The following is a 21,946-nucleotide window of genomic DNA, read 5'->3' as shown; positions in this document are numbered from 1 at the left end:
CGACCCTATGAACTGCAGCTTGCCAGGCTCCTCTGTCCATGGGATTCTCCAGGCAAGGATATTGGAGTGGGTGGCCATGCCCTCCCTCCAGGGTGTCTCCCCAACCCAGGGATCTAACCCATGTCTCTTACATCTAACCTGCGCTGGCAGGTGGGTTCTTGACCACTAGCACCACCTAGGAAGGATTGGAAATAAGCCATTGGAGGATTACTATGGCCTGCAACCCAGGAAAGACTGCTATTCCCTATCCACTTCCATCCTTCAAACGAGGAACCAACAGGAATGAGAATTTTTAAGATGCCCTCTGGTTGCTCAGATAGTAAAGAATCTGCCTTCAATGCAGAAGACCTTGGTTTGATCCCTTGGTCAGGAAGATCCTCTGGGGAATGGAATGGCAACCCACTTCAGTCTTCTTGCCTAGAGAATTCCATTAACAGACCATTGAGGCAAAAAGAATCGGACATGACTGAGTAGCTAACACACACTCACACAACTTTAATAAAGACCTGAAATATACACATTTGCAATCTGTATTTCCTTATTGATTAAAATTTTTCATATCTTCATTTTAAGGGTACGTTAAGCAGTCCAATGTAGCTGATATTCCCAGATGTTTTAGGCTGAAGCAAAGGTAAATCAAAGCAAATAACCCACAAACATTATCCTCACTCCAGTGAGGGACAGAGCTGGCAGTGAGTTCACACAATCCTTATTGTGCAAAATAAGAGTCTGTATGATTTATGTTGTAGCATCAGCTGCAATATTCTGGGTCAGCCCAATTTATGAAGCACAATACATGTTCTAGACCCAGAATTACTGCTGACTCAAAACGCTCAGTAAAGAAGTAGCTTTAAGAGCTGGTTTTTATTTTGTGTTTAGACTCCTACAGTGAACTCATTTCCAGAACTCTATGACACTTTCTCAGTTACAGCTTCACATTTTCACCTTTTAATATGCATATTATAGATAAAGAATAAATTAGGGCTGGCATGCATAAAGAGGGAGGAACCACTAACAAATTAAGTAATTGGGGTCTCAATTATGTCTCACACAGAATACACATCTCTCAGCTTAAACAAGAACCTGAACCTCCCTTAGGCTGCTCACCACCTGAATGCAGGGACTGAAAATGCTTGGAAAGCCCTTCTCTCTTTCAGCGCCCTGACTGGTGCCCCTCCTCTTGTACTCAAGCCTCACCCCTCCACAAGAACCCGTCCTTGTCTGGCAGGGAGTGGGGGGCAGGGGAGGGGGTTCCTTTCTAATCCCCCTCTCTTTTATTTTAGTTCCTCAGTCACTGAGTCCTGTCTGACTCTTTGTGACCCCATGGACTGTAGCGCACCACACTCTTCTGTCATGCAATTTTCCTAGTGAGAATGCTGGAGCAGGGTTGCCATTTCATGGATAATCCCATATCAGAGCTTCTCAAACTGTACTAAATGCATCTTTCTCTCCTCACCTACTGGATGGTAGACTTTTTGAGGGTAGGAGCCATGATGACATCTTTGTCCTTTCTTGAACTCAATATGGAAGTTCATTTAGTGAATACCAGTAAGTGGAGAATTTTGCGATTCTTCCTTTTGCGATTCTGTGAATGTCCAAGGCACTTGCCTTTGCCTGAAGTTTGGCTTCACCAGCAACCTGATGACTTTCTCCACAGGCCTGGCCCACCCACTGCACACAGCCGTGTGCTTGTCTATGGAAGCTAGCTCGTTTGGTTTGCTACCATGCCACCGCTAGAACTATTGTGCTCCTTCTCTCCAAGCAACTTTTCTGATTTCTTCAGATGTGATAGATCCTCTACAGCTCAGTCAATATGTGCTTGAAAATTATGCTTTGCTCACCTATTTCGGGTGCTTCTCAGATGGCACCAGTGGTGGAAAAAAAAGGACCACTTGCCACAGGAGACCCACAAGACATGGGTTAGATTCCTGGGTCAGGAAGACCCCTAGAGGAGGGCATGGCAACCCACTGCAGTATTCTTGCCTACAGAATCCCATGCACAGAGGAGCCTGGTGGGCACAACTGAAGCGACTTAGCATGCAGGCATGCACCTATTTTGGAGACAGTAAAACAGATATGGCATTCTGCTGATACTCAAGGGGCTTATACACAGTTTTGTGGAAGACAGGAAATTTACATGTAAAAGTATAAAGTCCAAATGAGGGTAACAGTATTGTGAAAAATAATTTTAGGCTTATGTACTATAAAATTTAAAAGAAAGTTCACGTGTATCATCTTGTTCAATACTGACCATCCTTACAAGATACTAGGTCTACCTAAAATAGGTGTACTTCATAAAGTAAACATGAAATTCACTGACTAAATATGTCGAGTTTCATTTCTATTTTGCAAAAGAAGAAACAGGCTCATGGAAATTATTTAGACCATACAGCTCCCTGGAACCATAGAGACAGGACTGGAAGCAAGGACTGCAGGCTTCAATCTACTCCCCCCTTTTACTTTGCCACTGTCCTGAGAATGTGTTAGGACCATAATGGTAGTGAGTTTACCTGATGTGTCTTTTTATGCTTCTGTGTCCACTCTCACGAGAAAGCCCTCCTCTCCAAATCCTTCATTGATAATTATCTTAGAAAATTGAGGATCACCACTGCTTTATCATCAAAAGAGCAGACCAGAATTGAAATCATTTCCCTCTTATTCTTTCATGTTAAAACCCTGGACTCTGTCAGCACACAGCCAAAAAGTAGACTAGGCAGAGGATTTTAGATATTGTGTGTGTGTGTGTGTGTGTGTTTAAAGACTCTTCAAAGATTTTTTATAATATTTTCATTATAGTCTATATGTATACACACACACATATACATGTGACAGTGAAAGTGTTAGTCGCTCGGTCATGTCCAGCTCTTTGCTACCTCATGGACTGTAGCCCACCAGGCTCCTCTGTCCATGGAATTCTCCAGGCCAGAATACTGGAGTGGGTTGTCATTTCCTTCTGCAGGGGAGCTTCCCAACCCAGGGATCCAACTCGGGAATCCTGCATTGCAGGCAGATTCTTTACTGTCTGAGCCGCCAGGGGAGCCCCATGTAATTTGTTCCCCCTCTAAGAACAAATATTAGCCTGAGTACTAAGAGTACAGAATTTTAAGTTACTAACTTTGCCCCATCCCAATGACTACTGCATCATCGCTGGGTCACCATCCCATCACCCTCCTCCTCCTCCTGTTTAGCATACTTAACACTCAGGGAGCTACTTACTATGTGCCAAGCACACACAGTTCTCTTTTTTCCTTTAACTTAATCCTCGTAACAACCCTACCAGGTTGGCATTTCTGTTCCATTTTATGGTTGAGAAAACTGAATCCTGATGAGTTTAAGTAATTTTCCTAAGGTCAGGCAGCAGGACAGTTATTTAGTAGCTAAAACTCTGGTCAGTCTGTCCTACTTCAAGCATAAAAGATGCAAAGCATATTAAAGAAGGTTGTAAGCTCTTCAAGGGCAGAGACTTACGGATCCTCCTATTGCATGCTTTCAAAACACCCTGTACTTTTTTTTTTTTTTTAAGAACTTATCACAACTTATAATTATGTACCTATTTTTGTGGTCATTTGTTTAATGCCCTTCTTCCTGCTATGCTGTTCCTTCAATGAGGACAAGAACTGCTTCTGTTTTGCTCACTTTTGTTTGTCCAGCACTTAGAAGAGTGCCTAATATGTGGTAGGTACTCTATAAATAGCTGTTGAATAGAACAATTTCCTCGGGCCTCCTTGTCCAAGAGGCTTCATTGAAAATTTCTTTGGTACTCTTAAATAGTTTAGGACTTAAGGTAAACACCTACGGAGCTCATTTCTAGCAGAAGAATAAAGTGTACTAGACTCTGACCTGCCCTCCTGTCTTAATCTTATGCTTAGCAGCAGTCATCTTAGGCGGTGCCCTCAAATAACTGCTACACTTAACTGCTATCGATACACCCTTAAAGCGAACTCATGTCATTTCCACAGCAGCTGTCTTTCAACTGCATGTTTGATATGACTGAAGCAGATGAACTTTCATAAGATACAGGCACTACTATGAATTTTGAAAGCATATATTACACATATCTACAGAGCAGCCTATATACTTTGAAAATTATGTTTTAAATGCCAAAAAAATCCCTTGTTTTTTCCTAGATAAGTTTTCAGATAAGCCATTTCTCTCTGTGGTCCAACAGATTAACCAAAAACTCAATTCTTGGAACATTATTTTCATCCAAAGAAATTTTTACAAAAAAAAAAGGAGGGAGAATAAAGAAAGAAAAGTTTTATGTAGGCAAAACAACTAATAAGTATTATGTCAGCCTAGCCACTAGGCCAGTGTTTTAAGAGGGATAAGATGCATCTATATTATTATATCCCTCTGAATCTCCCACCACAGCAAGGAAATTCTGGGGGCAGTTATTGATAAAGAATAAGTTCAAGATACTTGCTCCGTGGAAGAAAAGAAATCACCAACCTAGACATTATTAAAAAGCAGAGACATTACTTTACCAACAAAGGTCCGTCTAGTAAAAGCTATGGTTTTTCCAGTAGTCATCTATGGATGTGAGAGTTGGACTATAAAGAAAGCTGAGTGCGAAAGAATTCATGCTATTGAACTGTGGTGTTGGAGAAGACTGTTGAGAGTCCCTTGGATAGCAAAGAGATCTAACTGTAAATCTTAAAGGAAATCAGTCCTGAATATTCATTGGAAGGACTGATGCTGAAGCTGAAACTCCAATACTTTGGCCACCTGATGCAAAGAACTGACTCACTGGAAAAGACTCTGATGCTGGGAAAGATTGAAGGCAGGAGGAGAAGGGGATGACAGTGGATGAGATGGTTGGGTGACATCACCAATGCGATGGATATGAGTTTGAGTAGGGTCCAGGAGTTGGTGATGGACAGGGAGGCCTGGAGTGCTGCAGTCTGTGGGTTCATGAAGAGTCAGAACAACTGTGTGACTGAACTGAAGTTTAAGGTCATTGCACGGTTAAAGGTCAGAACTTAAATTTGACTCAGCTTGAGTATAGAGTCCAGGTTTTTTCCTCTGTATCAGTGGTTCTCAAATCTTAGTGTTCATAAGAATTCCCTGAAGAGAATTTTAAATCACAAAATTATGAACACCACCCTCAGTTTCTGACATAGTAAGGGCGAGTCTGATCATTTGCGTTTTTCGCAAGTCTGTGGTTTTGCTAGTCCAAGGACCATATTTTAAAAACCATCATTTTCACAACACAGGTGTAGCACCCTTTTGTGATGTAACACATAACATGACCAATTATTTTGGGATTCTAATGAAAAACCCAGTGATCAAGCTTCATTATCTAATATAACAGTTTTTCCCTATTGGTCAATGATACATGTTTAGAGGCTCACAGATCAAGTCTGCGACATTTGAATTTTTACAGTGAAGTGTCTTTTGCTAGGTCTGATATTGTGATTATTATCAATCACATACATCAACTCATTTGATTCTTATAACAAACCTATGATTTAGTAAGGACAGGTGTTGTTATCTTCATTTTACAGACAGGAAATCTAAGACCCAGAGACCGTAAGTGAAATATAGCTTATATCTCTAAAAATAATAGAGATGAATTTGAAATTCTTGTTCTATTTGAAGTCCAGCAATTTTTTCACTAGATTTTCCAGAGAAGAACTGTCTTCTCATTTGAATCATTTCAAGATTGGTCTTTCATTTTTTAAAAAATGGGCAATGTAAGTCATAGAACTTGTTATATATTTTACGTGTCTTAGTATAAGCTTTATATATTAACAAAAAAGTGGAAATTCTTTCCCACACTATTTTTTTCCCAGAGTATGCAGTGCTATAAAATAAAGTTCTCAGTCTTTTTTTTTTTTAACATCTAATATTTCACCATTCTCATTTTTCCAGAAGATATGTTTTATTGGTAGGAACAGATGGTACAGTTGATTGCTAATAGGGCATGGAGATAACTGTTAGTAGGTTAACATTTAAAACTCAGTTCATTTGGGAGTCATCCAAAAACTGCTACATAGTGGCACAACTATTCAGGGCATGTGGGCAAGAGATCATGTGGCAATCAGTCTGTATTCCAGGACAACACATGTATTACCTCCCTCACATTTTTCATTGAAGATCAAATGAAATGAGGTGTTGACAACACCGAGCAGTTTTTAAACCTCTTCCACGTTCTCTCACAGCCAATCAGTTGTCTATTTCTGTTTGTTTTACCTCCATAATATTTTTTGCATCCTTTCCATTCCCACTATCACGACCCTCAATCAAGCCTTCATTGGCTTCAGCCAAGTCTTTTGTGCTAGACTCCCAACTGTTCTTATTCCCTCCAAACTCTATTCTTTCCGATCCCCCTTACACTTTGCTGTGTGGTTACAGCTGCTGCTGCTGCTACATCACTTCAGTCACGTCCGACTCTGTGCGACCCCATAGATGGCAGCCCACCAGGCTATCCCGTCCATGGGATTCTCCAGGCAAGAACACTGGAGTGGGTTGCCATTTCCTCCTCCAATACATAAAAAGTGAAAAGTGAAAGTGAAGTCTCTCAATCATGTCCGACTCTTAGCAACCCCATGGACTGCAGCCCACCAGGCTCCTCCATCCATGGGATTCTCCAGGCAAGAGTACTGGAGGGGGTGCCATTGCCTTCTCCGGTGATTACAGCAAACGATCTGAAAACAGATGTGATCAGGCACTGTCAGCTTGGAATCCTTCAATGTGCGTGCATGGTCAGTCACTACAGTCGTGTCTGACTGTGTGACCCCAGGGACCATAGCCCATCAGGCTCCTCTGTCTGTGGGATTCTTCAGCCAGGGATCCTGGAGTGGCTTGCCATGCCCCTCCTCCAGGGGACCTTCCCTACCCGGGGATCACATCGCTTACATTGCAGGCGGATTCTTTACCGTTGAGCCACCAGGGAAGCCAAATCCTTCAATGACTCCCTCTTAATTACACAATAAAATTTAAATAGTTGGGTGTTCGAACCTTTCCACCCTCCCTTCTACTTTTCAATCTATTCCTCAGTCATGTAATTCAGGTGTCTGTGCTATACTCCAGTCAGGACCATTGCCTTGCCATCCCCCATGTGCTTTTGCACCTCCCTGACCTCCCCCACTTGGCCTTCTGTTGAAAATGTCCTTGATGATTCACAGTTCCTATTCCAACATGCCTTCATCCTCTTCCTTCTTCAAGGCTCAGGTCCAAAGGCACCTCTTCTGTTAATAACTTCTTCAGTGTTCTCAGAGGAAGTGATCTTTTGAATTTTTATTGTATTATGCATGCATCCCTTATTTTTCCCATCCCACTTACTTTTGCCTCAGTCCAGTCCTCCAAATATAAAGTTTTATCATCCTTTCCTGTGTATATCCTTTATTGATTTCCCATCACCCTGAGGCAGAAGAGCAAAATCCCTGATGTAGTTTCTAGCATTCTACGCAATATGGTTTTGCTGTGGGTGTCATAACAACACACGATCCTATTTTCTAGTCTAACTTCCCCCTTGCTGCTCTCACCCATCTTGGTCTTCTTTTAATCTTTTAGTGAGAAAGGCCTTTCCTGTCTCAGGGCATGCTGTTCCCTCTACCTTGACTCCCTCTCCCCATTTCCACCCCTCCTTTACCTAGTTCATTTTCACTCACTCTTTTGAGTTCAACTCAAATACCACCTCTTTGAAGAAGCTTCTCTTCTTGCCGAGGTAAAGCAAGCACCCCTCACACAATTTTTCACTGAAGCACACACTTCACATTTGTCCTCAGCTGGTCTGTAATTTCTATAAGGACAGGCTCTTGCATTTGTCTTACTTCCTACTGGATCCACATTTTCTAATACAGAGACTGGATGTGCAGGTATTGGCAAGTATTTGTTAAATGACTTTAATATAAATACAGAGGACACAAATTAGATACATATTTATTAAATAATTAAAATTTGCTTTTGCTTGATCTTCTCTTTACCAGGTTGTAAACTCCTTGATTCAGTGGCACCCCACTCCAGTACGCTTGCCTGGAAAATCCCATGGATGGAGGAGCCTGGTAGGCTGAAGTCCATGGGGTCGCTAAGAGTCGGACACAACTGAGCAACTTCACTTTCACTTTTCACTTTCATGCATTGGAGGAGGAAATGGCAACCCACTCCAGTGTTCTTGCCTGGAGAATCCCAGGGACGGCGGGGCCTAGTGGGCTGCCGTCTATGGGGTCGCACAGAGTCGGACACGACTGAAGCCACTTAGCAGCAGCAGCAAACTCCTTGATTTAGTTTTGAACTCCCAACGACCCAAATCTTTAGAGCTAGGAAATGCAAAGGAAATACAGGCTGAACAAGAGAGCAAAGCAATGAAAAAAACAAGGAGCAAATGGACACATCGATGAAAAATTAAGTAGCAATCTAACTTTTCACATACTTTCAAATCTTCACATCTTTTAAAATCTTTTAACATTTCTAGATACAAAAAATAACCAAATGTTGCCATTCACATTTTATAGACCAAATGGTTTGGTGTTTACCCAGTGCTAATGTTTATTGAGGGGAAAAGAAAACAGGAAGGAAACAGAAATACTATTATACTGTGGACAAGATGAGGTATTGATATATTATGCCCAAATTCAGAGGCTCCTTTATTCTTGTAACAATGCTTGATGTGTGTGGGGCGTTGTTGGGAGTCGGGTAGAGAACAGAGATTTACAAATGGGGACAAGAAAGGACAAAACGGATGAGCAAAGTCCTCGGAAGAAACAATTGTTTCAGTATGTCTCAGTTACAAAAGGAAATCGAACAGTTTCTCTGCTTGATGTTGGCAAGTTTCAGTTTAGTGAGATCAGGAATGAATGACCTGTAGCCCAGTGTCTTCAACAGCCAGGCTGTAACACTTTCACCCTACTTCCTCTCCTGCATGTCAATCAGCCCCTGGGAGACCAGGACACACACACTTGCAGACCCTTCACTTTCTATTATCTCCGCTTGACACGCTCTGTGTGCAACCTTGTAACAATCGCTTCTGCTTTCTGTAAAATCAAGTGTCTAGTCTGGTCTCTAGGGTTCCTCTCATGTCAAATATCCTATGACGGTATGTCTTTCTGTGCTGTAAGTTTTGGTCCTTGGCTGCTGGGGCCTTGATTTCATTCATTCAGTGTTTACCATCTACTATATTGCCGCCAATGCAGGAGATGTGGGTTCAATCGCTGATTTGGGAAGATTCCCTGGAGAAGGAAATGGCAACCCACTCCAGTATTCTTGCCTGGAGAATCCCATGGACTGAGGAGCCTGGCGGGCTACAGTCCATGCAGTTCAAGAAGAGTCAGACAGGACTTAGTGACTAAGAGCACACACACTTACACATACATACACACACACCAGGGGATGTCCTGAGTGCAACGGATATACGGGTAAAATAGTGACCTTAAGTGACAAAAGTTTTGCCCTCAGAGAGCTACCTTCTACTGCGAGGAGATAGAAGACAAGATAAATAAAATATGTGGTATGATAGATACTAGAGAGAACTAAGGAGAAAAAAAAAAATCCAGGAAGGGAGACTGGGAATTTGATGAAGGTGCTAGTGAACATCTAGACAGAGAAGGTTTCACTCAGTGACACTGAAGGGAAGACTCAATCCCGTTTCCTCATTTTTTGCCCTTGACTCCTCGCAACTGCTTATGACTTCCTTTGGCTGCATCTTGTGGGCCTCTTGCTTCTTTTCCTTAGATTAGATGCTTTTGTTCATCTCCTTTGCTATAGCCTTGGCTCCATCCCCGCTGGCTCTTGCCAGGACCCTGAGTAATGGCCTCCTTCTTGGTCTCACTTGCTACCACCACGCTCCATCTTATCCTCTCTTCCACCAAGAGTGTTATCTTCCTTGTAATCAACTCTAGTACACTTGCTTTTGGAAAATCCCCCATATTCTTCCCTCATTGATCTCTGAGAACACCCAACCCCAGCCCCATGCAGTCACCACACTTAACCCCTTATATTCCCTGAACGTGTCCATTCCATATCCACACACAAAGCCAGTTCCCTCCGCCCAGTCGGCCCATCTCCCACCTCTCCACCTGTCCTTCAAGGTTCTGTTCAAAGACTGCTTCCTCTGGGACATGGTCCTAACTTTCTCTGGATGGGATCGGCTTCTAACTGCTCAGCACGCCCTGTACCTTGCACATACCTGAAAGGTGTGAAAGTGAAGTCGCTTAGTTGTGTCTGACTCTTTTGCGACCTCATGGACTGTAGCCTGCCAGGCTCCTCTGTCCATGGGATTTTCCAGGCAAGAATACTGGAGTGGTTTGACATTTCTTTCTCGGGGGATCTTCCTGACCCAGGGATTGAATCCACATCTCCTGCATTGGCAGGTGGATTCTTTACATCAGAGCCACCAGGGAAGCCCTGTACCTACTTATTTGCTGCATTTATCAAAATTGTGATTTTCCATTTTCCTGTTCCTAGAGCTCTTTCCCAAGAGTGTCCCTTACTCTTGCTTACTTTGCATTCGGTACATCCTCAATGAAACTGATAAGGACAGAGAGACAGATGGGAGGGGAGAGGCCGGGCAAGGGAAAGGAGGCTGTTAGTCAATTGTAGAAGATGGGCAGCTAGGAGATAGGAGAAATCCCTGCTTCCTGAAAGTTGTGGATTAGAAGAGACTCCATAGTCTCCCAAATTCTAAAACTCGAGGCTTCAGCATTAACCTTCCTTCTCTTATTCCGGCTCCGCCCTTTTGCCCCAGTTCTTATAACTGGCCTTCCGCAACTCAGCTCCCACCTGGTGGCCCAGTTCTGAGAACTCGCCTTCTGTCTTGCTCCTCTCTGCCTGCATCTCCCTTTTGGAGACCTGCCTAATATGTCAGGCTGGCCAAACCTGGAACTGGGTCTTGCTCCTGTTTATTCCCCTCCTCTTTCTCCCTTTTTAATCTCTGCCCTGCCCATGAACCCAGGCAGGTGGCCAGGACCCTGCTAATCCCTGACAGACTTCTATGACTCTGACTCCTGAGCATTACATGCTGCCGGGTTCCCTCCTTGCCTTTTACTGTCTGCCTGCTGGGACCACAATCCCCCCTACCCCCCTTGCCATCTGACTATTTAGATGACCACCTGCTCTCTAAGACTATATACCCTTTGGATTCTGTGCCTTGCCTTTTCAACTGGCATGCTTCCCTGGAACCTCTGGACCTAGGTTAGGTTATTTCTCCCTTTATTCCCTTCTGCTTCTAGATCCTCGGGCCAGCCAGGCTTGCCTTGCTTCCTGCCCTGCTCTGTAGGACCAGGCATACCTAAAAGTGTAAGATTCTCTTGCACCTATCAAGTCTACTGTAAGATATCTAATAGTATTTGAATTCTAGAGAGCTCTATTTAACTCTAGTCTAACACTTTGATTTTACAGATGAGGACACTGAAGCCCAAATGGGGAAGTGACTTTCCCAGGGCTGTACAGATAGCCTGTGACCAAACCACCAAAGTCCAAGTTTCCTGTCTCACTGTCAAGAAGTATTCTTTTCATTGCACCTTGGCAGGCTTGCTTTTCACAAATCCGAGTTCTGTAAAGCAAGGTCCACAGAAGCACATTCAAGTATCCTGAAGTAGGTGCTAGCCTGCACTCAGCACCTTTAAAGCTAAACAGATGAAACTGATTAATCTCGTTCAAGGTCACAGAGGGCTTCCCAGATGGCACTAGTGGTAAAGAACTCACCTGCCGATGCAGGAGACTTAAGAGACACAGGTTCTATTCCTGGGTTGGGAACATCTCCTGGAGGAGGGCATGGCAACCTACTCCAGTATTCATGCCTGGAGAACCCCATGGACAAAGGAGCCTTCTGGGCTACAGTCTACTGGGTCACAAAGAGTTGGACACCACTGAATAAACTTAGCACACATCACGCAAGGACACAGAAGTGTCAATGTGTAAAGAACCTGGAAGTGACAACAGTTTTAATTAATCCCAAATAGAGTTTAGCATTTCTGCATTTTTCTCCTGGGTGTCAGTGATCTTGGAGAAAACAGTCTAGGGATCAGAGCAATGAATCAAATTAAGAAAAGAAAAGAAATCAGAAAATGGAAAATAAAAAATCATCTAGCAGGACATAAATGGCATTCTGCAGGAGACATTCGTGAGACCAGTGCCTTTAGAAACAATTTAATCAGTGGCCTAGAAGATGACATGGGACATATGTCAAATGTACCTGTCTAGTCAAGTGACAAGTGGCACATAATTAAAACAATTGACCAGCTTTATGGGGGGATTCAAGGATGCATTAAACTGGGGCTTCATGGCAAGTTTAAAATCAAGTGGGAGGAGATGCTGGTAGCACAAACAAGAATAATTCAAGGCATGAGGTTAAGTGTGGGCTAAAAAAGAATGCAGTGGAATTGTTGCAGAAACAGTGACTTCTCCCACCAAAGCGGACTCGCAAGAACACTATGGGAGCAAGGGCCTTTGGGATCTCAGCGGGAGCTGACCTAAAGGGCCAAACTGGATCCCTGAGAGTTATCTGGATGCCACGTTTGTTTTGCCTCCCAGACAGGCAATCATCATTTGTCAATTTCAATGCCTAAATTATCTTTCAGACCTGCTTTTTCCCTGCATCAACACCTTAGTTCAGGGCCTCATCATTTCTCAGTAGATGTCTGAAGTAAGGCCCTGGTTGATCTTAAGTCTGTAGTCTCACCTTTCAATTCATCCCCCAGGCTGCTGACAGAATGATCTCACTGCTAACCTGATCACATCACTCCGGAGTTTTTAAAATCCTCCGATGACTCACCATATGTAAGTTTCTCTGATCCAGCCCTTGTTTTCCACTCAGGTCCTTCTCTTCCTTTCCTTGCACATTATGTCCCAGTAATATTAAATTGTCTGTACTTCCCCTTAAAAAAAAAAAAAGAGCCTTTCTCTCTTTATACGTCCATGAGTCTTCCCTGAGTCCTTCTCCAGACTGCATGGTTCACAGAAGAGCCACTCAGCAACCCAGAGGAATCATGTTCCCTGCAGGACCTAGAAGGGCCCTTTATGTCAGGGGTTCTTTCTCCCCAACAGAATTTTCCTGGCAACATCACTCCACCCTAATCATATCAAGCATAGAACCTTAACCATTTTTTGCCAGCCTTTGGTTGAAGCCTTTCCATCAAGTAAGAGTGAAATTGTTTATGGAATTGAGGGCCGGTTAAACGGAAGTGAGAAAGATGATTTTAAAAAAGGAAAGTAACCTTCTCTAAGTACATACAATGTGTTTCATGCATGACACTATTTTCTCTTGTTTCTCCTGCGTTGGCAGGTGGGTTCTTTACCACTAGCGCCACCCAGACAGCCCTCATTTCTATGCGTACTACATTTAATCTTTATAACAAATAGGCAATCTTTGTTTCATTTTAAAGATAAGGAAAATAAGGCTTATACAAACTGATTACTTTTTCAGTATCACTCAGTGAGGATGGAGTCAAGATCCCCAATCCAAATCGCTTCTCTTCCTTCCTCCTTACCAGTGCCAGCATGGCAACCATACCCCCAAATTGCTTTCTGAACCATTCCAGGCAAACACGTTGAATTGAGTTTCAGTGCAATCAACTTTGTCCCCTGGTTCCCTGAAAATGTACCTATTGTAGGTGTGCTCCCCCTCCTCCCTCGCCTCACCATAAGTCCAGAAGCAGAGACCGAGTACACATCAGATGAGCAGATCCCAGTTTTTCCTTTCTGGACAAGAAGGCGAATTATGGACTTTTACAACTTAAAGTAACTTGAGAGGCTATTTAACGTAATGCTATCTTTTTACTGAATGGAAAACTGGGTCCACAAAAAGCATGCAGGACATAAGTAGCAGACTGGATTGGAAATTCCCAGGCAAGAGTGGCTCATTTCCTGAGCCCTAACGGCTGAGCATGCTTCCATATAGCTTCTAATAACACACACACACACACAAAGAAACTGTGGAGTGGGGATTGTTATCTGTTTCACAGATGGAGACAGGAAGCCTGAGAGAGGTGACTTAAGTCACACAGCTGGTTATGGGTGGCACATTGGGGATTCAAACCCAGGTCTACACCAGCTGCTGGCTTCAAACCCCACTCATGAACATTGCAAGTTCCATTTTCAAACATCCAGGTACAAAAAGGTGGGGCTTTAGCCAGATGCTACAGCCTTGGGACTGAAAAGTCATCCAGTCCATTTAGGTGGATCCTTTGGCAGCTCACTCCAAACAAGATAGAAAACATGGAACAATGACTCCACTATATAAACAGTCATTTCCTTTATTTTTTTTTTCTTTTTTTTTTTTTTATTTTTATTTATTTTTTTTTTTTTTTCATTTCCTTTAAACACTTAAAACTTTAAGGATTATTTTTTTCAGTTAAAAGCTTATATATATATATCATAGTAAAGTTCTTAGAATATTGTTGCCTATAATTTTACTTAGAGAAAACCATTTTCTTGTGTGTTTGTACTTAAAAATAGTGAGTGCATGCTAAATCACTTCACTCGTGTCCAACTCTTTGAGACCCTATGGATTGCAGCCCGACAGACTACTCTGTCCATGGGGATTCTCCAGGCAAGAATACTGGAGTGAGTTGCCATGCCGTCCTCCAGGGCATCTTCCCAACCCAGGGATTGAACCCACGTCTCTAACATCTCCTGCATTGGCAGGCAGGTTCTTAACCATTAAGTGCCACCTTGGAAGCCCCTAAATAGTGAGTACTGATTTATAAAAACAAAAACCGAACACATACCCTTGTTCCATATACCTATGAAAACCAGAGCAATGCCATAAAAAGGCAGAAAACAGCTCTTCAACAATGAAGGGTAGAACTGCACCATGTAGAAAAATAAAATATTGGCAGACCTCTGGATGTAGAAATAAGACCCTATTAAAGACTGCTGACTTTTATTTCTATCATTTAGAAAACTCCAAGGGCAAAAACAAAAACCTAAAATGCTGATTCTAAAAATCCTTGACAAAATACCCGTTTAGAAATTAATATTTATCACATTTTCAATGTGCCTGACACAACAGCTCCTTATATGCTGGTGTTTATGAATACAAATTTGCTGGCTCTGTGGACACACACTATCTTTTCAGAAAATAAGAAGGTAGGCAGGTGCCTTCTTACTTATGATTACTAGAGTTATAAACCCACCAAGAACGGACAGCAACATTTATGACAAATGAAGTTGAAATCAATGGGCCACATAGATCTGAGTCATACACTGATTCACTTAATTATAATGAGAAAATAGACAATGCCTTTTACCATTTAAGACAATCTAGAAAATATCTGTGAAGTGTTTTGTCATTCATTCTTAATAAAAGGTGGATGGATGGTGGAGGTGGGGTTGATGAGGGGCAGAGAGTATAAGATCACATCCAATGGCTCTAAACTAAGCGTCCATAGTATCACAAAGCACTTACTATCACATTTCAAGTGTCATTATTATGACACAATTGTTTCTTAATATATCATTTACATAAGTTTAAAAGCTCCGGTAAATAACAATGAACAAACTCTAGACTGCCTTTAATTCTTACTACAGTTTTCAGAAGGTTTCCCAGGTGGCACAGTGGTTAAAAAAAAAATCCACCTGCCAATGCAGGAGAAGTAAGAGATGCAGGTTTGATCCCTGGGTGGGGAAGATCCCTTGGAGTAGGAAATGGCAACACGGAGACAGAGGACCCTGGCGGGCTACAGTCCACGGGGCCACAGAGAGTTGGACATGACTGAGTACACACACACACACACACACACACACACACACACACACACACTCTCTCTCTCTCTCTCTCTCTCAAAGATTTTGGAGACATTTCTGAAGACATTTTATTCTGGCCAAGTCATTTTTGTACTTTTTAGTCAACATACCCTGAAAATGCCAGATACTATGTACTTGAACTTGTAATCTATTAAGACAAGTAGAATTTCCAGGACATTGACATAAAGTTTATATGTAAGTGCCAGAATGGAGGAGGGTGTGAATTCCTGCTTCTGCTGTAGTTGGGCTCAGCAAAAATCTGTCCCATGACATGTGGTGATAATATTTATGATGGCAATAGTGATGCTAATAGTTTTGATGAAGCTAGTGATGATATCACCATTAATTTAGACTTTACTACCCATGAGACATTGCATTGTGAGTTAAATGCCCATTGAATTCTTAGAATAACCTAGAGAAATAATTATGATTAATCTTCATTTTAGATGAAGCAATCTAGGCTGCTGAAGTTAAGAGAATACCCAAGGTAGCACAGCCACTAACTGACAAAGTTAGGAGAAAAGAAAAAAAGAGCCCAGCTCAACAAAAACAAAACAAAGAATGTTTTATACTGTCTTCAGCCCATGTGATGGAGCTAAGCAACAGCCATCCTTCCAAGCTGACTGCTCCGAGTTTGCTCCACTGCCAGCTCAAGCACTGCCCCAGGAAAGACCCCATGGTTTTAAGCTTTAGTTTCCAGCTATTCTCCTATAGCCCAGTTCCCAGGACTTACTCAAGTATACGTGCTAAGTCGCTTCAGTTGTATCTGCCTCTATGATCTTATGGACTACAGCCTGCCAGGCTCCTCTGTCCTTGGGATTTCTCAGGCAAGAATACTGGAGTGGGTTGCCATCCCCCCCTTCTCTGCCCCCCACCGCTTCAACGGATCTTCCTGACCCAGGGATCACACCCAAGTCTCCTGTGGTTTCTGCATCAGATTCTTTACCGCTGAGCCACCAGGGAAGCCCTTACTCTACTGGCCTCTATTCTAAACACTGGCATTCTATGCCAGAATCACAGCCCAGCAGGTGAGGTCTACAGAAGATGCCCAAGATAATAACTTGTGGAACTCACACTCCTCTGTCTATGATTCTTCCCAGACTAGGCTGTTTGAAGACTAAAAATAAGTCTTTGAATCTCCACCAACTGACATAGCGGCTGAACCCGAATCATGACGAATGAATGCCCTTATCAGGCCCAGAGGCTGGTGCCTCATTAACTGGATCTACCTCCTGCTGTCAGATGTCTCTGCCCTGGACCCACTCTTCCTTGAAGGGCCCTCAGGCCCGGCTCAGTCCTCTGCCTCTACTTACCCATAATCATCACACCTCCACCTGGGTCTGCAGACATGAAAGGAGGACAGCAGCACATGGAGTAAATGGAACTACTAGGCCCCCAGTGATACTTCACTCGTGTCTTAAGGAACAGTAAAGAGCCTTCCAGAAGAAAAAAGAGGCATAAACAAAGGCAGAAGGGTTCTAGATATGGTATATTGCGAAGAATGTCACCAGCCCAGTAAGATTAACCAAAGAGGAAGGGAAGTTTTGTGGTAGCACATGGATAGACACCACGGAGTTCTGGAAATGCAATGTACCCTCAATATTACACTCACCCCCAAGACACATGAAGCCTTCATAAGAATATGCGATAGACATGGTCAAGCGCAATCCATTGTTCTCAGGTTTGTGTTTTGAGAAGCCTTCACACTTGGTAGACTCCCTGCAGGGTTCATTCACAGGTTTTCTGAACACACTCCATCAATACCTGCTATCATCAGCTCTCAAATGGGGCACTCCTTGAAAATAAGGAAGGAATATGATTATCCCTGATGAGGGCAGCTCAGTGAACCTTCCCTCGGCACTTATTCATCCTTCTCCCTGACAGATATGGTAATGCCGAAGGTTTTTACCCTTCAGTATAATCATCAACTCAGACATTCTGACTCCTCCAGGGGAAAACTAGCCACGAGCCTGCTGGGAACCTTCAATTTCATTCAATGGTATAAAACATCTATTACGTGCAAGTCCTCTTTATCATGGCATCAACACTAAGTTTAAAAGCAAACCCTGGCAGTTCGGAGAGAATACCTCTCTCTCACACATGCAGACAACATCACATGCAATTCCTATCATATTCTTTAGTTTTTCCACCCTTTTTTAAAACTTCTAGAGAGATCGTGCTCTGACCTAACTTCCCTGGGCCTCCATTTCCTCATCTGTGACACAAAAATACCAACATTTACCTTCCCAGGTAGTGCTAGTGGTAAAGAACTCGCCTGCCAATGCAGGAGACATAAGAGACGTGGGTTCCATCTCTGGGTCGAGAAGGTTCCCTGGAGGAAGGCATGGTAACCCACTCCAAAGTTCTTGCCTGGAGAATCCCATGGACAGAGGAGCCTGGTAGGCTACGGTCCAGAGGGTTGTAAAGAGTCAGACATGATTGAAGTGACTTAACACGCATGCACCTAGCAGGGGTCCCCGACCTCTGGGATCTATTGCCTGATGATCTGAGGTAGAGCTGATGTAATAATAATAGAAGTAGAAATAAAGTGTACAATTAAGTGTAATATGCTTGAATCATCCTGAAACCATCTTCCTGCTGTGCTCCATGGAAAAAGTATCTTCCACAAAAACAGCTCCTGGTGACAAAAAGGTTAGGAACCACTTACAGGACTCTGGTGAGGATTATACAGGCGGATGGATCCAAAGTGCTTCACATAAGACCTGGGAAACATTTACTCATTATTTTATTGTGATCATCATCATTAATAAAGTATTCAGTGCAGCTTGTTTTAACTATTTGCTCATCTCAACTGACAAAATTCTGTAAGGCAGGTAGGTGAATCTGAAATTTCTATTTTGACCATTGCTGCACAATCCCAAAAAGAAATGACTTATTCCCTATTTTATCCTCTATAGGGTTCTGATGAACAAATTGAGGCACAGATTTGGACTGACTGACTGATATGTATGATAAAAGCCATTCTATTTGATTTATTTTGAAATGCATCAGCATTATATATGGACTCAAATTTTGACTCCCAAGATTTAATCTGAAAAGCTTAGGAGAGTCGCCTTGGCTGGCTCAGCTTAAAGGACATTTCCAAATGCAGTATATAATCAAGACTGACCTATTCAATGACACTTGGAGAAAATGAAACAGGAATAAAACTGTCTTAAGACTATGCAACTATTTATAAATAATCTCCCTGACTCAGGATGAGCCTAGACAGTAGCTTCTACCATTTCTAGGTTTTAATGCCTTGATTAATTATGGGGTGATGTTTAATTATGTATTTTATTATACATAACAAACATAAATTACCTACCTGATTGCTCATAATTCTCTTAAAAATTTGTATCATTTATCCTTGAAAGTGAAAGGCCTTTTTCAGGATGGATGAAGCTGTTTGGGGAATAGACTATGGGTGAAATTAATGGTCCCTACATTAATCATTTATTTTAGGAAAATATTAAGGTCATCCTCCATTTTAAGATGTCTCTGAATTTTGTTTGCAAGGTCTGATAGCTGAATTTCAATATGCAAAGTGGAAGATTATACACTTTGCACCACTCTCTCCCTAAGGGCATACAGCTTTTATTTAATAAAGATGTTATATGAAGAAGCTTTATTATAGCACTGTTGCATACAAGAACTTGTCTTGGAATGGTACTTAGTAAGGACAGGTGGCTTGTCTTTTTGGGTAGAAGTAGGTATGTTGCTGCAGATGCCCATGAATTTTTCCAGAAGTCGGAAGCTAAGGATCACAATATTAAATCTATAGATAACCATTCGCTGAATACCTTCTGGGACCCAAATATTGTGTTAAATACATATTATTCTATTTTATAAACATGAATCAAGTACAAGACACCATGAAGTTCTGCATTCATTTTAGATAATCTTCATATTATGTTCTCCCATTTGAGAGATGAAGATGAAGCATCTTGCTAAAATTCCACAACTAGAAATGACCAGCAAACTCAGAGGCCAAGCTCTTTCATTATTAATGAGTGCGCATTATCCTGTGGGAACATTAGGATTAGGACCCATGATCTCAAGGTGAAGACTTAGAGCAGGTGCAGGCACAGGGCTGATTCTAAACCTGCAGGTTTGACTCACTCTGACAGTCACAGTGGTGGTCAGTGGGTAAAACATTAAGACCGGATAGAAATGGGCTTCATTCTGGCTTCACCAATCCTGTGAGGTTTTTCAGCTCACTTCACCACTCCAAAACTCAGTGTCTCATTTACAAAGCAGTGATCATTTCATACATATGTTGAGAGGATCAAATGAGTTAATAACATGTTGAATGCTTTGTGAAGCATATCATAAACCACCATCAATAAATGTTAGTTTTTACTGCTGTTTTCCCTCTCTCTAATCATTTTAATTAGCATTCTGAGTTTCAGAAAACCAAATGACCCTCTTCCATTTCTTTCGCTTTTTACATTAAATCTCAAATTTGAAATGTATAAGACCTGAAACACCTAAGGTTCTTACAACAACTTCTCCACTTTATGCCCTAGTCTTGACAGCAATATCCCTTCTTTCTTGATCTCATCTCAGCACTCTTTGTTCTATGTTAGTCTCTCCAAGATACATGTTGGAAATCAATCCCACATCCATTACTACTGGACAGATTAACAAGTTAAAAAGAAAGGCCACCATTAAGCATAAAGAGAAGAGGAACAAAAGAGCCTCTTGATGAAGGTGAAAGAGGAGAGTGAAAAAGCTGGGTTAAAACTCAACATTCAAAAAACTAATCATGGCATCCAGTCCCATCACTTCATGGCAAATAGATGGGGAAAAATGGGACTAGTGACAGACTTTGTTTTCTTGGACTCCAAAATCACTGTGGACAGTGACTGCAGCCATAAAATTAAAAGACTTTCTCCCTGGAAGAAAAGCTGTGACAAACCTAGCTGGCATATTGAAAAGCAGAGATATCACTTTGCCAACAAAGGTCTGCGCACTCAAAGCTATGGTTTTTCCAATAGTCATGTATGAATGTGAGAGTTGGACCATAAAGAGGACTGAAAGCTGAAACATTGATGCTTTCGAACTGCGGTGCTGGAGAAGACTCTTAAGAGTACCTTCGACTGCAACAAAATCAAAGCAGTCAATCCTAAAGGAAATCAACCTTGAATATTCATTGGAAAGACTAGTGCTGAAAGCAAAGCTCCAATACTTTGGCCACATGATGTGACTAGCTGACTCACTGGAAAAGACCCTGATGCTGGGAAAGATTGAAGGCAGGAGAAGAGGGTCACCAAGGATGAGATGGTTGGATGGCATCATCGACTCAATAGACACGAGTTTGAGCAAACTCCAGGAGATAGTGAAGGACAGAGGAGCCTAGTGTACTGCAGTCCACGGGGTTGCAAAGAGTTAGACGCAACTGAACAACAATAACAAGAATAAAAACCGTTCCCCAACCAAGAGGAAACTAAAGCTCACATTTTTGGGCTAAGCAAATCAGTATTTCAGCAGATGTTTGCTGTGGGATTTCTAGATATGCAGCAAAACCATTTCTCTTTTCTTTTTTCTAATTAAGGAAAAGAATGGAACTGTCTCCTTCAAATAAAAGCATTTGGAACACCAGTAACTAGTTGCGAAGAGCATGATTAAAGTGAAAGTTTACCAAGTTTGATAACTGGGAGCGAGGATGGTCTGAATTACTGACAACTCGGACTCAAATAACATATTCTGTTCAACAGCAAGGCCATCTCACCTAATGATTAAGAGCATATGGTCTGTGCTACGGCACCTGGGATTGGAAATCCCAGTCTCCCTTTTATTGGCTGTGCCATCTTAGGCAAGTCACTTAACTTTATGAACTCTGAGTTTTCGCATATAAAATAGGTATGCGAGAATTCTAACTCATGCCCTTCTGCTGAGGATTCAATGAAATAATATAAAGCATCGTTTTCTCACAGTCCCGACACACAGTATATGCTCATTTAAAGGTTGCTGCTACTCTTATTACCATTACAATTATCATCTGTATCTTCTACCATCATAGTATTGCACATAAACAGAAACAACTGAAAAAAACTCATAAAACTCAAAATATTGATCTCTGTGTGTCCTTGAGGAATGAGAATGGCTTGTTGTCATATAAATCTGGATTCAGCTAAAACGACTGAGTGGCCACTGTGTGAAAAAGCCAACATCTTTGCATTAAATTATTGCAGCATTAAATCCTCACACAAGCCTATTTAACAATTTAGGAAATAGTCTCAGAGAAGTGGCTCTTCCA

At 42.0% G+C, this 21,946-nt stretch overlaps 1 protein-coding gene and 1 long non-coding RNA gene across 23 annotated transcripts in view; both read right to left on the bottom strand.

Moving 5' to 3' along the window:
• The window catches only part of DLG2 (discs large MAGUK scaffold protein 2), a 2,352,634-nt gene that overhangs the window by 1,048,727 nt on the left and 1,281,961 nt on the right, over positions 1–21,946 (bottom strand). The gene's annotated exons all lie outside the window — the stretch shown is intronic.
• Positions 8,094–20,494, bottom strand: LOC123333866. The gene is made up of 3 exons (XR_006641148.1): positions 18,353–20,494; positions 17,297–17,479; positions 8,094–8,286 (listed from the first exon to the last, which is right to left on the bottom strand). It is a non-coding gene; the product is annotated as an uncharacterized LOC123333866 (long non-coding RNA).

Source organism: Bubalus bubalis, chromosome 5 (assembly GCF_019923935.1).
Source record: "Bubalus bubalis isolate 160015118507 breed Murrah chromosome 5, NDDB_SH_1, whole genome shotgun sequence".
Taxonomy (NCBI): domain Eukaryota; kingdom Metazoa; phylum Chordata; class Mammalia; order Artiodactyla; family Bovidae; genus Bubalus; species Bubalus bubalis.
This window is presented reverse-complemented; position numbering and strand designations above follow the sequence as displayed.